The following is a 17,299-nucleotide window of genomic DNA, read 5'->3' as shown; positions in this document are numbered from 1 at the left end:
TCTTCTTCACGACGCCTCTCACCATGATAATCCATGGGAAGGGAGCAACGGCGTCGGTAATCCATCGCGACTGGGCGGCGTATCGAATCCCAAGCTGTCGCAGAAATTCAGCGAGAAGTTCGATCAAACTAAGGAGGTGACCGCCACAGGTGTTCAGAAAACCAAGGCGGTGGCTGACGTCGGACTTGAGAAGACCAAGGTATGAAATTTATCCTGCATATCGGTTCAAAGTTGAGTGGCCTAAACGTTCAACTATATCATTAGACTAATGTTGGCTCCTCTTTCTTTTCTTTTCTGAATTTTTTGGTTCTGTTCTTTGTTTATCTTTTTTTTTTCTGATGATCATCTACATGTTCCTCCATGTATGTCTTTTACCATAATTTAATTCTTAATCACTGATGCAATTTAATTCTCAAGTTGTGGTATTTTGGCTTGTGTTGTGATTAGAAATTAAACGTAGTGAAAGCTAACATGTTAGAATATGCATCAATGGCTGATTGAAGAGTTTTTCGTTTGTTTCTTGGTCTATGATTATGTGGGTTTTGGGAAAGAAAAAAAGATTTTTGTAAATTTGATATCTCATTTGATGGGTATATAAAGCAAGAAAACTACTCGTTCATTGGTGATTACTCAAGTAAATTCTTTAATTTTCTGATTCTATAACAAACTTTTGTAGGAGTTCTTATAATAAGCTTAGTTGCCGATTTTATTTAAGCTTGCAATAGCTAGCCTTACTTTGTTTACACGCCAGGTTGGTTTTGTGTCTAAGCCCATTGTACCGATTAATTCAAAATAGTAGAGGAAATATTTTCTGCCAGATTAGCTCTCATCTCTTAACATTGTATCAGTAGGAATAACACTTTCCAGCTTGGTCTCATTGTCAACTCATCGGAGTTGAGCGAATTGCCATCTGCTATTCAAACTCTTCTCCTTCTTCGGAAATTTCAGTGGAAATCTTCTCGTACTTTAGCAATTTGTGATCCATTTTGTCTCTGTCTTCTGATAATCAGCTGGCCTCAACTGCAAAATCAGTGGATAGTCCTGGATTTTTCTTGGTTTCTCAGCCTTTGACAGGTGATAAATAATATTTGGTCCATACACTTATATTACCTTAAACTAGATTGGAATGTGAACAGGGGCTGCATTAGCCCTGACCAATGATAATCCTTTTCCAACCTGGGATCATATATAGCATGGTTCTGCCTATTGAGAATGATCTTGTTTTTTCTTGAATTCATTGTTATGGATATGTGAAACTTGATTGATATACATTAGTTGAGATAGTAATATCATATTTATGATTCAAATCTATTTTATTTTAGAAAAAATAAGTTTTTTAGTCCAATAACTTTATTTCCTTTGAGTTTTGGTCCATTAACTTTTTCGATGTGAGTTTTGGTACACTAACTTTGCAATTTCATTGTTTTTTGGTTCAAATGCATACGTGTCAGCTTCTAATTGGTCCACGTCATCATTTTGGACCAATCAGAAGTTGACATGTATGCGTTGGACACAAAAACAATGAAATTGCAAAGTTAGTGTACCAAAACCAACATCGAAAAAGTTAATGGACCAAAACCATAACATGAACAAGTTAATGGACCAAAAAACTTATTTTTCCTTTATTTTATTATCAACGTTTATATTGTATTTTAAATTTAGGATCAATGAACATTGTTGAAAAAGATGTACAAACAGGAAAAAAACGTTCACGAGATGAATTTGAAAAGGATGACGAAGAGACATATATAATTATTTTATTGGTAAATGTTCTTATGGTAATTATTGGAACTCGACATCGTCAAAGATATATGATCAAAGATATGTCAACGAGTGATTATCATATAAGGGATTATCAAAGGTCAATTTGGATGAAATGTTTAAGTCATGATCCTACTTGTATGAGCCAGTTGCGTATAAACATTAGAGGATTTAATAGGTTGTGTAATATATTGCGTTGTGAAGGAGATTTAAATGTTACAAAAAATGTAACATTATAAGAAATTGTGGCATCGCTTTTACATATTATAGGACATGATAAAAAAACATAGTACTATTAAAGTCGTATTTGGACGCTCTGGAGAAACTGTTAGCAGACAATTTCATATAGTTTTGCGTGCGGTTTTGAAAATAGGAAAGCTTTGTATTTAGCAACAATCAAGTGGAATACGTCACGAAAGAGATCTTGACAAGTGGAAATGGTTTCCAGTAAATTTCAAATTAATAACAAATGTTTTGTGTATTTTTCCATATTTCTCTGAACTGATTAATGAGAACTTTAAAATGCAGTGGGAGCTTTAGATGGAACATTTATTAAACTCACAGTTCCCTCTCAAGATCGGAGTCGATATAAGAGTAGAAAAAGTTATTTGTGTACGAATGTCTTAGGAGCATGCGATGCTAACTTGAAATTTCTATATGTACTACCTGGATGGGAGAGTTCCGCTTCAGATGCTCGAGTACGCTACGCGATGCAATGAGTAGACATAATGGCTTAAAAGTTAATATCAATAAGTTAAAAATGTTTTAGTTGATCTAAGTTTTTTATTTTTATTTTTTTTAAAAAAAGGTTTGGATGAATATTGTCTTGTTGATGCGGGATATACAAATGGTCTTGGTTTTCTTGCACCTTTCAGAGCAACTCGTTATCTCTCAACGAGTGGAGAGGTAACACCCCAAGAAATTATAAAGAATTGTTCAATCTTCGACACTCTTCCGCACGAAATTCAATTGAAAGGAGTTTTGGTTTGCTTAAAAAAAGATGGGCAATTTTGCACACTGCTTGTTTTTATGATCTAAAAACACAAATTAAAATCATCAATGCTTGTTGCATTTTACATAACTTTATCCGTGATGAGATGTCAGAAGATCTATTATTAGATGAAGTGGACCGAGAATTAGACAAAGAGATGTGACTGAAAATGATTCGAGTGATCAAGAAAAACAAATAATGACAGTTCGAACAACAAGGGAATGAACAACGTTTCGAAAAACTTTGGCGATGCAAATGTATGAAAAATATCGAGCTCGTCGAAGAATTTAGTTGTTGGATACATTAAATCTAATTTATTTTGAGTTGGATATTGGATATGTGTTCATAATTTTGTTTATTGGTGTATGTTGCTAAAAATATTTCTTGTGTCACTAGCATGATGGAAAAAGAATTGTCAAAGAATTTGATTGATTTATAATTTGATGGATATAGTCATTTTACCTTATGAAGTTTAATTATAATAAAATATATATTTGTTTTTTAGAAAATTATAAAATATTTTTTTAAAATTTTATATATGACAATTTAGTATTTAATACAATTTAAGTAAAAAAATGTAAATTTATATAATTTTAAATTGGACAAGATTATTTTGTAATAATAATTGTTTTAAAGCTTGATCTTTAGTTTTACAAAAGTAAATCCAAAACTTTCTAAGAGTAATCATCAATTAAGGAAATAAAATACTGACATTTTGATAGGGATAAGGGTACCTGTGGGGAGCCCCAAAGATCAGCATGCATATAATCAGAGGAGATTTAGTATTGTGAGCGGCTGTGTTGAATCTCAACCTATGAGTTTTTCCAAGGACACAACTCTCACAGAATTCTAGATTAGTTACCTGCTTTTAGTCTAGAAAGCCTTGTTTGCTGAGCTCTTGAAGCCCTTTTAGACTCATATGGCCGAGTCTCTGATGCCACAACAGTGTATGATCCTTATCAGTTGTAGTCACATTGATTTCAGATGATAAAGATGTTCCTTGAAGTACATACAACCCCTGCCTTAGAATGACCTTCATTATAACCAGTAAGCTCTTTACCACTTTAAGGGTACCACCTTGAGCTTTATAGCTTAGTCCCTTTTGATCTAAAGTACCCAAAGAGATCAAATTTCTCTTCAAGTCAGGAATATATCTCACATCAATTAGATTTATGTCGTAATTGAATAACGAATTAAGAAAATCTAACGAATAATAAATAAAAAAAAGCCGAAATAAATGAAATATTCCTTAGTCTTCACTGGGAACTTGCTTATTTTATAACCATCTCACATTCTCAACTTGATTGAACCAACACCTTGGATTTTGCAACATTGATTGTTCCCAAGAAGTACATAACATGTTTCTACTTCTTGGTAGTCAGTGAACCAATCTCTTCTAGGGGACATATGATAAGAACATCCAGAATCTAGAATCCATTCCTCCTTAGGATCTTCAGTTGAGATGGTCAAGACTTCAGCCTCTTCATATCCTTCAAGAATATTTGCAGCATCAGTGACATGAGGAGTTTCCTGCCCTTTGTTCAACTTCCTTGAAGGACAAAACCTTCTGATATGGTCTTCCTTCTTACAAAACCAGCAGGTTCTCTTTGGTCTTGATTTAGATCTTGACCTGGATCTCCATCTAGTTGTCGAGCCTTTTCTTTCAAGGGATCTTCCTCTTACATTTAAGCCTTCTCTAGATGGCTTTTGAAGTTTTCCATTTGACTTCAAATCCAACTCCTTGGAATATGCAGCCCCTGTGACTTCTTCAAGTGTAAGAGTTTCTTTGCCATACTTCAAAGTATTCCTTAACTGATCATAAGTTTTTGGTAGGGAGTTAAGTAGGAATATTGCTTGGTTTTCTTCATCAACCTTTACCTCCATATTTTCAAGATCCGATAAAAACTTAGTGAACTCATCAATATTTTCATCAATCGACTTGTTTTCTTCCATCTTATAGCTGTAGAATTTATGCTTCAAATATATCCTGTTAGGCAACGCTTTTGTCATGTATAATTGCTCCAATTTGATCCACATATCAGCAGCAGATTTTTCCCTAACCACCTTCCTGAGAATCTGATCACTCAGGCTAAGAACAATCGTGTTTCTAGCCTTCTTCAATATCTCACACTTGTTCTCTTTCGTATCCGGAATCTTGGATTCTCCTAGCAGTGCTTCATCTAATCCTAGGTTTCAAAGATGTGCTATCATCTTCTCCCTCCATAGATTGAAGTCATTCTTCCCATCGAATTTCTCCACTTCAAACCTGGATGTGGACATCACTAAAGAATGTCCCTGACCAGTAGACATTTTTTTTCAAAAGATAATTCACACAAGAAATTGAAAAGATGGACGACTGAGAGGAAGCAGAACCCCTAATCAGATTCTTTGGCCCCAAGATCTTAATCTTGAGGCTTTGATACCACTTGTTGAAGAGATGGACGAGTAACTTCACCAATACAACACACGCTAACACCCAAGAAACCACAGCTTCACCGATGAACAAGTAACAATATAAGTATAAGAACAAGTGAAAGAATAATAAAAAAAACTCAAGGGATTACTTGGTTCGTCCTACATCCAAGGATCTGGGCTTTCACCCAAATGAATTCACTAATACTCAATCAAAGATCTCGTCCTTTTACAGCCACACAACATGTAAATCATGAGCTAAAACAGAAACTCAAATGGGTAAATTGCATATATCACCCCTGTGAAATCGCGTGTTTGTTGATAACCCCCTGTGAAAATTTTTTGAGCTAGAAGCCCCTTATGATTCTAAATTTGTAGCATACGAGGCCTTCTGGCTGAAAAATGACTAAGATGCCCTTAATGTTATAAGATAATTTAATATTAAAATATATTTCGTGTATGACAAATATTATGATAAAATAATTATATATAATTTTCATAGTTATTTAAATAAAATTTGATTATTTTACTCAATTAAATATAGAATTATAAAACAAAATTAATTTAATTATTTATTTAAGCAAGGGTATTTTTGTCAATTTTTAACTGAAAAGGGTATGTATGCTACAAATCTAGAATCACAGAGGATTATTAGCTTAAAAAAATTTCATAGGGAATAGCAAACTCGGGATTTCACAGGGGTGATATATGCAATTTTCCCAACTCAAATTGATACACTCAAGAACAAAGAAAACAAGGATAATCGATGTTCCAGCTTCTCTAGGATGCACTTCGACTTTCAATCTTCAAACTCAGAAGATTTCCCTTTTTTGTTCTTTGATCGAGAGATTCAGATGAATTTATTAAGGAACCGGGCCAACTCTCACACCTTTTATCTGATATCCCCTTAGCTGTAGTTAGTTGCTCTTAATTCTGTTATGGGCTAAATTAACCGCATCAACTAAATAAGAGCTAATGCTAGCCAAATCAGTTTTTGAATACCCAAACTCACGGATGACGGAACTGTCGGAACACAAGTTTTTCGAGTTTGTTATACCAACAATAATTAGAGAAATTAGTAGACAAATTGCAAGAAATTAAATCTACAGATGTATCACATTCTGTAAGAATCAAAATCTTGAAAATATTTTTGCTCAAGAAAATAGCTCAAAGACCATGTTGAAGAGTTTTTCCATATGTGCTCATATAGTGCTAAAGCCAAAACATTGCTTTATACAGAATTTCCAGAATACTTTGTTTGCGACAGTAAAGCTAAATATTGGTCCGAAAGGAAGAAGAGAAGAGAAGAGTGATAGGGTGAATGAATGGTGCAAATCCAATCGAAGGAGAAAGATATTATTTAAGGATTCTTCTTAACCATGTTAGAGGACCTTGCTCTTTCGATGATCTGTTGACCGTAAATGGCTACATTCATTCCTCATTCAAAGAATCTGCGCAGAAACGAGGATTACTTGATCGGACCAAAGCCACTTTGAATGCTTGAATGAAGCGGTTACTTTTCAGATGCCGCACGCACCTAGGAGATTATTTGCAACAATTTTAGTTCATTGCGAGCCAACTAATATTTGAATTCTTTTGGGACACGTATGTGGCAGCAATGTCGGAGGATTTGCTAAAAGAATGTTGTGAAAAAAGGGAAGTGGTAATTAATCTACAAAACGTCATTGAAGCTTATTGGTGATATTTTAGAGAGTATGGGAAAAAATCTTCAAACCTTTGATTTACCACGAATAACTTTGGAAGTGAATGATGGAAATGAAGATATTCCAAGAGAGATTCGAGAAGAAAAATCACATTGCATTTCACAAGATGACATCGAAGCAGAGAACAAATTAATTGAATCCTGCTCAACATAAAGCATTTAATTTACAGCAATATATGAAATGTATAAATGATGCTATTGGTGGAACTGTAAAGACCTTCTTGTATCGAGCTCTTCTTGCAAAGATACGAAAGAAAAACATGATTGCACTTGCAGCATCAATTTTGCCGGGAGGACGCACAGTGTTTTAGTCCTCAAAACAAGAAAAATTGATCGAACTAGTCCGTGGGAAATAAAATAGTCCGTAAATATATATTTAATATATGTATGTATTTTTATAAGTATGATTTTTTAAGATATATGTATTTTTATATAAAAATGATTTTTATGGAAAATAATTTAAATATATATTACGGGCAAATTTTAAAGAAGATGATTTTTAAGCTCATATTTCATGCATTTATTTATGAAACGATTAAGGGCATGTAAAGAAAATATTTTTGGAAAATTGATGTGATTGTGGCAACTCATGGGTTTGAAAGTCCGGATATCGGCTCCGATAACCTTTCCACTTATGTTCATGGCTTATGGATCCGTTGCTAAGGACTGGTGAAGTGGCAGCATAGAGGCGAAGGAAATCCACGGTTTAAGGTTTGGTGAAACTCGCAGCCACGTACGATGGTTTCTAGATTGACCAATCGCTTATGTTAATAGTCACACATCACAGATATGATTCACGCTGATGATATTTACGATTACGAGATACCGTATTTATTATTATGTATTAAGATTATGATTATGACTATGACTATGCTTACGACTCATCATTACACATATGTTTTTACGATAATGCATGCATAAGATATCTCAAGATATTTTATTATGATATGTGCTTTTGTGTGATTTTAATATATGATATTTTTTATTAGTGGATGGAGCATGTTGAGACTCCAGACTCATTAGATTTAAATGGTGTGCAGGTGAGGATGATTTTATAGTTGATGATATGGTCCCTACTGATGGTGAGGACGTCTGAGCATCCATGGCAGCCAGCACCCGTGACCATTGCACGTTATGATACGTTATATTATGGGATTTTTATATATTGTTTTATTTTCGCACATGATTATTATTTTTCACTGATTTGCATGATTTTGAGATTTTAGTCGTATGATGGGATCGGACGTTGGACTATAATTTACGTATTTTTGTTATAAAGCTTGCATGCATGAGATTTAGTTATGCTTGAGTATTTAAATTAATTGCATGCAAACGAATATATTATGTATTATATATCTAATGAAAAACTATGTTAAGTATAAATACATATATGTATGGGCGTATTATGTATTAAATATATATTTACGGACTATTTTATTTTTCACGGACTAGTTCGATCAATTTTTCCTACGGACTAGTTCGAAAGAAAAATACATATACTTATAAAAATACATGCTCATTCAAGGTTTAAGATTCCCATTGATTTACATGAGGAGAGTTACTGCACCATCTCAAAACAAATAGTTCTAGCAGAGCTATTGAGGCAGACCACGTTAATGATTTGGGCTAAAAGAAGAGCAATTGAAGCAGAACGCTACAAGACCTGACAGCTAGGAATCAATTAAAAACCTTTTGGTGGCAAAGTACGTGGTTCTTGGAGGTGATTTTATGCAGGTCTTGCCAGTGATACCGAAAGCAACGTTAAATGGAAGTTTGGTGATATCTATATATCCAATGAAGCAGCTGTCATTGACTGAGAACATGAGAGCAAGAATAGATCCTAAATTTTGTGAAATATTGTTGCTTCGATCGAATCGGAAACGGCACCTAACCTACTGGCCTTGATGGAAATATTCGCATTCCAAATGATCATACGATATGATATTGATGATGAAGAAGGCTCAGAACAAAATTTAATAGATGGAATTTTCCCAGAACTAGATCAGAAGAATTGTCATTCGCCTGTGTACATGACTACTCGAGCAATTCTTGCTTGTAATTAGAATGAACAAGTTGATCGCTTGAACGAGAAAATAATCAATATGTTGCCCGGAGAAGCAAAGCTAGATATTCCCGAGTTTTGATGAAGCAATCGATGATTCTCAAAATTTTTATCCCCAATTAGAATTTTTAAACTCTTTGACGCCGAATGGAATGCCTCCTCATCGGTTGATACTCAAAAGAAACTGCAATATCATGCTTCTTAGAAATTTAAATATTCCACCAAATGGTCTGTGCAATGGAACAAGATTAATGGTATGCAAAGCATTCGAGAACAATGTGATCCATGCAGAGATCAGCATAGGGCATCAAGTTCTAATACCTCGAATTCCACTCTCACCAGCAGAAAATGAAAGATATCCTTTTCAATTCAAATTCTGCTGGTGAGAGTGGAATTCGAGGTATTAGAACTTGAGCGACGGTTTTAATATTTATATCTTGATTAATTAAAAATGATAATATTTAGAAGATAAAAATTTGTATCTTATATGTAACAATGATAAATTAATGAACTAAAAACAAATCTTGGATTAATTGAAAATTTTAATTTTTAAGAAGGCTCGTATACCAGTCAAGCATATGGAGTATATATAATTTATGTATCAATATGTCAATTTATTAATTATACTTCATATACAGAAATATTTTTTACCCATATGTTATTGTTATTTATATAGCATTTTGTGTTTTTTTTTGTAAGAAAAATTATAAATTTATACTAATATAAAAATTATTTTCTATTATAAATATAATTATATAGTTAAATTTATTAATATTAATTATTATTATTATTGTTAACATCACCGTCATAAAAAATATATATTTATTAAAAAAACACAAAATGCTTTGCTTTATAAATAACAAATGAGTAATTAAAAAATATTTTAGCGTTTGAATTATTCATAAATTTGCATATTGATACATATATAAACTATATATATATATATATATATATATATATATGAAAGTTAAATTAATTAGTATAGAGTTCTCTGCAATATAATACGATGAAATGATATTTTATTATAGAGAAACTTTATACAACTATACATATTTTATAATGGAGAAATTCCATATATCACCCTTGTGAAATCCCGGGTTTGCTGATAACTCTCTATGAAATTTTTTTAAGCTAATAACCCCTTGTGATTCTAGATTTGTAGCATCTACACCCTTTTCAACTAAAAAATGACGAAAATACCCCTACATAAAATAAATGATAAATTAAAGAGTTCATAAAAGTCAAGGGTATTTTCGTCATTTTTTAATCAAAAGGGGTGTGCATGCTATTAGATCACAGGGGGTTATTAGTTTAAAAAAATTTCATAGGGGGTTATCGCAAACTCGAGATTTCACAAGGGTGATATATGCAATTTTTTCTTTTATAATTAACTCGTTTTTTAATCAAACTTTATTAAATTATTGTATGCTTTAATCTAATCTTTCTCATTGAAATATCAATTCTATTTACTTTATCTAATATAATAAATATTATGTACAAATAAAAATTTTAAACATATAAAATTATTTCAAATATTTTAATTTTTTTAATCCAAAATACAATTTCTCACTAACGTAGATTATGAATTTAACTTTATAACTTCAAAATTATATACGAAGAAAATTTAAAAATACACATTATCATAAATCTATCTATCTATCTATTCTTTCTATTTCTATTTCTATTCTATTCTATCTATATATTTTATATTCTAAATAAGTCACTTTCAATTGTGAATTTTCATGTATACCCTTAGCTATTAGGTTTAAACTTGGTTTTTTCATGTCCTCGGTTGTGATTTCATGCTTTGTACCATGTAATTAATATATGGGCTCATTTATTTGCTTCGGCCGTTTCTTCCCTTCTCATTTGTGCATGCCTTTACCATGGTAATAATGGTTGCTCAGTTAACTCATACACGTTGTGGTGCACTCTCCATATCGCCTGATTTTTTTTTCCTCAGACTTTTTATTATCTGTTGCCACAGTTTTCCTCCTTCTGCCTCCCATGACGTGGGTAGAGGTAGAGTAGACGATCGGCTGCCATCTCGGGCTTTCCCTCATGGTATGTGTTTTGCTCTCTTCGTTTCTCATTAACCGAGCCATTGGCTTTCCGAGGATTTTTTAAGTCTTTCTAGCTGAGAATATTATTAGCTCCTGAGAACATGTCGAACAGAGTTCGTTGATACGCACTTCTGTTTGAATTTTTTCAACTTTATGTATGAGTGGTTTCACAAGTTTCCTAATGATCTTTGCAATGAAATTAGTTAAATGAAAATTTGAGATTGATATAAAATATTATCATTGTACATTAAAATCTCCAATAATAAACAGTGCAATTATTGCAGATTGTAGGACCGAGCACTTGTCGCTTTACCAAAAGCTATAGCTGGTGGTAATTGTGCAACTCATATCTTTTAAACCTTAACTCAATTATTTTAAACAGTACAACATCTACGTCATGGTTTGATCGCTCTACCAGGAGGAATAATTTTTGGAACTCAACAATCTCACTCCCAATAATTCCACTCTTTACAATCAATGAGAATGAAACTCATGACATTGACTCTGATATCAATCGTAGGACCGAGTGCTTGCCGTTTTACCAAAATTTATAGCTGGTGGTAATGGGGCAACTCAAGTATTTTAAACTGTACAACATCTCAAGCGCCATGGTTCGATCGCTCTACTAGCAGAGACGATTATTGCACCTCAACAGGTTTTTCCATTGTTTTGTTGATTAATCTTGAGTAATTATGACATGTTTTGTACCATGAATTCATCTTATTTTCTATCTCATATATGTATATCTTGAATAATGTGATTTATTTTTTATTTGTTAATAAGTGAAATACATTAATCAAATTACATTAAATATTGATTTTGTAATTTCCTATCTTATATGTTAGATCATTTATTTTGTAACTATTGATTTATGAAATAAAATTGATATAACTAATGCATTCTAAACCTTAATTTAAATTATTACGTCAAATATTTTTTTCTTTATATTTTGGTATTTTTTCTCTTTCATGATTTTTTTTTCATACCATGCGGTTTTTATTCTCTATGAGAATCAATATTATCATCATCTTTAAAAGTAATTATTGTGCTCTTTTTTATTTTATTATTTTGTTAGAAGGTCTCTTTTTATTCTAAAAAAAAATTCTTGCAAGAATAAAAATAATTTGGTTATTCTCAATTGCATTTTGGTATGTTGTCGACTTCTATTACTTGTATGTCAATATTGTTAACGATCAATGTATTTGTTGGAAATTTCCTATCTCATGTTGTATAAATATCATTTATAAAATATTTTCTCCGGTCCAATGATGAAATATTCAAAATTTTTCTCGTGAAATGATAAACATAAATTGGAATAATAAATAATATTGTGCCTTTTTTAGTAGGAATAAGTAGTGACTAATGTTAATAACTAATTTTTGTAAAGATTTATTTACAAAAATTTACTTTCAAAACATGTATTTTAATTTATAAAAAGTCATAACTGGTTTATCCATCTCATCTCTTGTAAAAATATTCATTCGTTAATTGCAAGATCATCCCATAAATAATTGTTATAGTTTTTAGTCTTTATAATGGAAAAAATAGTTAACTTTTTAAATTTCAATGTTTACATATATGGTATGTGTGTATTGTTGTGTTCAAACAATGTAATTGTTTCAGTTTCAGTGTCATCATTTATGATCATCTTTTTTCAACATTTACATTAACATTTTAAGATAAGACATTTCAATAACTCATGTGAACTTATAAATATAATGTTTCTCATATCTATAATTATCATATCATTTTCTTTTGTCATATTCTTATTGTAATGATTTTAACATGTTTTATTAAAGTGATTTATAAATATAAATCACAAGAAAGCATTGGTTGGCAAAAATGATTAAAAATTAAAAAAAATTAGAAATACTAAAAAATCATATTAAAACGATATTTTATTGTGTTTTATTTAAGTAATTTATAAATAAAAATCATAACAAAATGTTTGTTGCAAAAAACTTTAATAATTTAAAATAAGTGTGAGATTATCATGCGGTAGTCATGTCTAACTGCAACAGAGTTTGCTGAGTTATTCAGTCTATATTTGAGTGTTTTTAGCCATGGCTCATATTATCGAGGGCAAGCAAAGAGCAGAGTGCTATTGAGGTTGTAACAAAACTGTGCTCAGCTGCGGGGCTCTCGACTTCTACGGACTAACGATAGATGAAAGTACAGTCCCGAATACTTAATAGTTATTGAGAGTATCTATTGGAATAATAGAGACTGTTAGATAAAAAAAATAGTGATATGATGTTCACTTATCTTTAGGCTGTGACTTTATAGACTTTATAGTTTGTGCTACTAACAAATTTTTTAGAGATATGTAAGTAATGACTGATATATCCATGTGAGACCTCGGTTCTAAACATCAAACTAAACTCGGATTGAACAATAAAAATAAGCAAACAAGATCCAAGATTTAAAAGTAATGAATTTTTTTTTTTAAAGATCCTCGCTGGAGCGGCAAGACACGCCTGCTCGAGCGAGCAATGTGCTGCCCGCCTGCCAAGAGAACTCTCGCTCGAGCGGGGAAGCACCCTCGCTCGAGCGAGCAGGGTTCTGTCTCGCACACAGAAAAACGCTCGCTCGAGCGAGACCAAAATCGAGTAAAGAAAACAACAATTAGCTCAACCAATCCAATATAAAACCGATCCATTCTCAACATGCATACATGACCAAAACGACATTCAAACATAACATGGTTCATAATACATGTAACGACAACCTTCAGTCCACGATACTCGCATGATCGATACAACAGAAACGACGAGTTCGAATCTAAACATGCTATGAAACATAAACTAGATTGAAATGATGATTTGACTTCTAAACCGAGTCTCATTTCTACTTCTTGCCCTCGAAGCTAACCATGCCTCTTCTGACTTGATCCTGCCCCACCTGTTGCCAAGTACACACACAAAATAAAGCAACAGCCGGATAACTCCGGTGAGAATACAATTCCCAGTAAAAGAGACAAACATGCATATCAAATAATATATCAAATCATGATATATATATATACAAGACAAGCAATTCCAAAAATCATCTCAAAACTCAATTCAAATGCATAATGCAATGTATGTCTTTAAAATTTGGGATTATCAAGTCCGGATAATCAAGAAATTATTGCTTTTGCTTTTGGGGATCCCGAGTATGAGATCACGTAAACAACTCACCAACTCTCCCGATCGAGGTGGTGCTACGTATCTCCATCCTCTAGACTTTGGTGCGACTATAAGGAGTATGCTAGCACTAGGTGAAACGGCTACACCTAGGTCATTCACAATATAGCCCCCAAAACGTCTAACATAAAAGGGTCGTCCTGCCCGCTGAAATCAATGATTCTTAGCTCAAGATGAATGCAATGCAAACATAACTAAATCAACTAAATTCAAGTAAAAGCAAATAACATGCAAGTATGTGATTCTTCGAAACACTCGAATCAAGTCGGATTCGAGTCACACGTTCCATTCCAGTCTAAGTCATCTTATACCTCTTTCAAACGTCGATGCTCCAACCTGGAAACAACAACAACAACTCCTCAATCAAGATTCAATCAAACTTCCTCAATCGATAATAAGAAATCGATACTATACCGGCTACAATCTTCAAAGAGTTTCAACTCCTGCAACCTCGCAACTCAAAGGCCTTCAAACAATCTGTAAAAGAAGTAATAAAGGCTCGAGATTACATACAACTCAAACGAGACTTGGCTCAAACGATTCAAATCGATTGACACACCAAAACTCAAACCGGCGGCATAACGGCTGTATTCTGATCAAACCGGAAATGCAGACAGCATAATATCAATCCAAACAACTCATATCAATCAACATTCAACCATAAAAATCCAATTCCAAAAAATCATAAAAACTCAACTTTCGAAAATCCCTCCAAAAATCATAACAAATCCGAACGACGCTCTATTTCGAAACCGACAGATAATAAACGATCAGAACTCTGCCAAGAACAACATACTTAACTCTCGAACGATTCTAACAACATCTGGAAAATAGAATGAATCTGATTGTAGAAAAACTTACGATAGAACGAAGCTCTCGCAGCCGTGATCGCTAATCTGCCTTCAGAAATAAATTCTAACGGACGGATCGAGCTCGAACTGAAATCCAAAAGCTTGAAACTCACGTTGAGTTCTTCAATGGAGGGAGAGGCGATGGAGGAAGGAGGTGGAGTGAAAGAATGGTCAAAATCATGCTTAAATATCTAACAAATCCAATATTTGCATTTTAGTCCCTAAAAAATCCAAAATTTGCAAAAAGGACCCTGATCAAAATCAAGTCGGCTCTTGAACTCTGTAATCTCCGATTATCTCAAATAAATTTTATTAAGATAAAATCGGGGCGTTACAATTCTCCCCCTCTAAGAAAAGATTTCGTCATCGAAATCAAACACGGTTCCAACACGAACTCTGTCTCTCGAATTACTCCTTCAAGTCCGTCAATCCAAAGTCGACTCATTCTCATCAGAATTCCTCCTATACTCCATCACAAATTGAATTATCTCTGGCTCCACTCATGATACACAGAAAATTCATCTCGAATAACATGGATTTTCATCTCTTCTAAAGGTTGACTTGTCTGATTTGGCTGTCCGTCGTTCTGAGGATATCGAACTGAATAAGTTGAAATCAGACAACAAAACCTCATCGAAAACTATGCTGAAAGAACGAGTGCATCTAGAATCTCTATCTAAACTGACAAACTTCAGCCAAAACATACTATCTGACAAAATTTTTGACAGAAATCGAACATCTGATCATGTCTAAGAATCACTCTGTAGGGAAAACACGGCAAATCCATCAAAAAATAGATAGTAGATAAAATAAGATCAGCTCAAAACATCAGTTGTTGCATACAATTTCTCGGATAAAGATTCGCAATCAGAAATATCATACAATCTAATCCTCTTCTCTGCCTCCAGATCAGTTCCGTCTGCGAAAACAAAACTCCAACTCCTAAGATTAGAAAAGATCGCGGAAATTCCCTCATAAGAAAAATAGATAACAGATCTTCTAATCAATAAGATCGCCGTGAGCTCAAATTCCATATTCAGACATTGAGTCTCGAGCATCTTCAGCTGTCTCGATGTCTAGACTATAGCGCGATTCCTCTGAATAAGAATACATCCCAAAATCTCGATAAGAAGAATGCCAATTACTGAAAGATCATCAGTACCGAATTCAAGAATACTGGAATGCTGATCGATAGAATTTCCATCACTAGGTCATACAATCGAGGAAGACAACTCGATCCAAATAGAATTCAGACATCGAAGAATAGCATACAACTACTCGGCACAAAATCTGCTATAAAATCCTCAAAAGCTCTGAAAGATCAGTACAATTCTTATTCCAAACAGATAAGAAATCATCGATAAGAATTCCTAGCTTTCACTAAAACTTCTGAAAGATCCGGTTAATGGAAATATTAACAACACTACTTGAGTGTTTGTCAATTCAAATGACTCAACCAAAGTTAAGGAGCACGATAAACACTAAACAAATTCTTCAATAAGAAGGCAAGAGACTCGCCAGTATTTATCATTCAATTAGAATAGGAAACCAAAGTCGAATGTTACCAGATCTGTCAATATCGGGTGCAGCCTGAGTCTGCGGATCCTCAGACAGAGCAAAAACTCGTGCCTGCTGTCTGGGAGGCTGGTTCGCATACTGATTACCTTCCTGCCTAATCTGCTGCTGAGGTTGGAAAGAGTGGACAGTAGGTGCTTGCTGCTGAGGCTGAGCTATCTGTCTCGAATAACTTCCACTCTGAGCTTGCTCAGGGACACGCTGAGGACACGTTCTTGCAAAGTGCCCCGCCTGGTTACAAATATGACAGCTTCCAAAAATACCTCTACACTGATCACTGGAGTGATGACCTCCGCAATTGTCACAAGACATGCCTGACTGTCCCGAACTCTGTCCCAATCCAAACTGCCTCGAGCCACTAGAGCTCAAAGAACTGCTTCCGTGCTTCTTAAACTGTTTCCCCTTTGGAAGATAGTAATCCTTCCTATGACCTCCACTGTTACCACCCTCAGAACTCGGTGGTTGATTCTGAAACTGAAAGGATTGATTCTGGTAATGGAACGGTTGGTTCTGATATTGAGAAGGTTGTTCCTGGAACTGTCCTTGCTGCTGCTGAGGCACAAACTGAGCTCCTCTCTATCTCCACAAACTTGCTTCAGATCCTTTTGCATGATTTATGGCATCCGCAAAATTATCTGGCCTATCAGTGTTTACCAGCGTGAAGATATCAGGGTTC

The sequence above is a fragment of the Henckelia pumila genome, chromosome 4, assembly GCF_033568475.1.
Source record: "Henckelia pumila isolate YLH828 chromosome 4, ASM3356847v2, whole genome shotgun sequence".
NCBI classification, from domain to species: Eukaryota; Viridiplantae; Streptophyta; class Magnoliopsida; order Lamiales; family Gesneriaceae; genus Henckelia; species Henckelia pumila.
Note: the sequence above shows the minus strand (reverse complement) of the source record.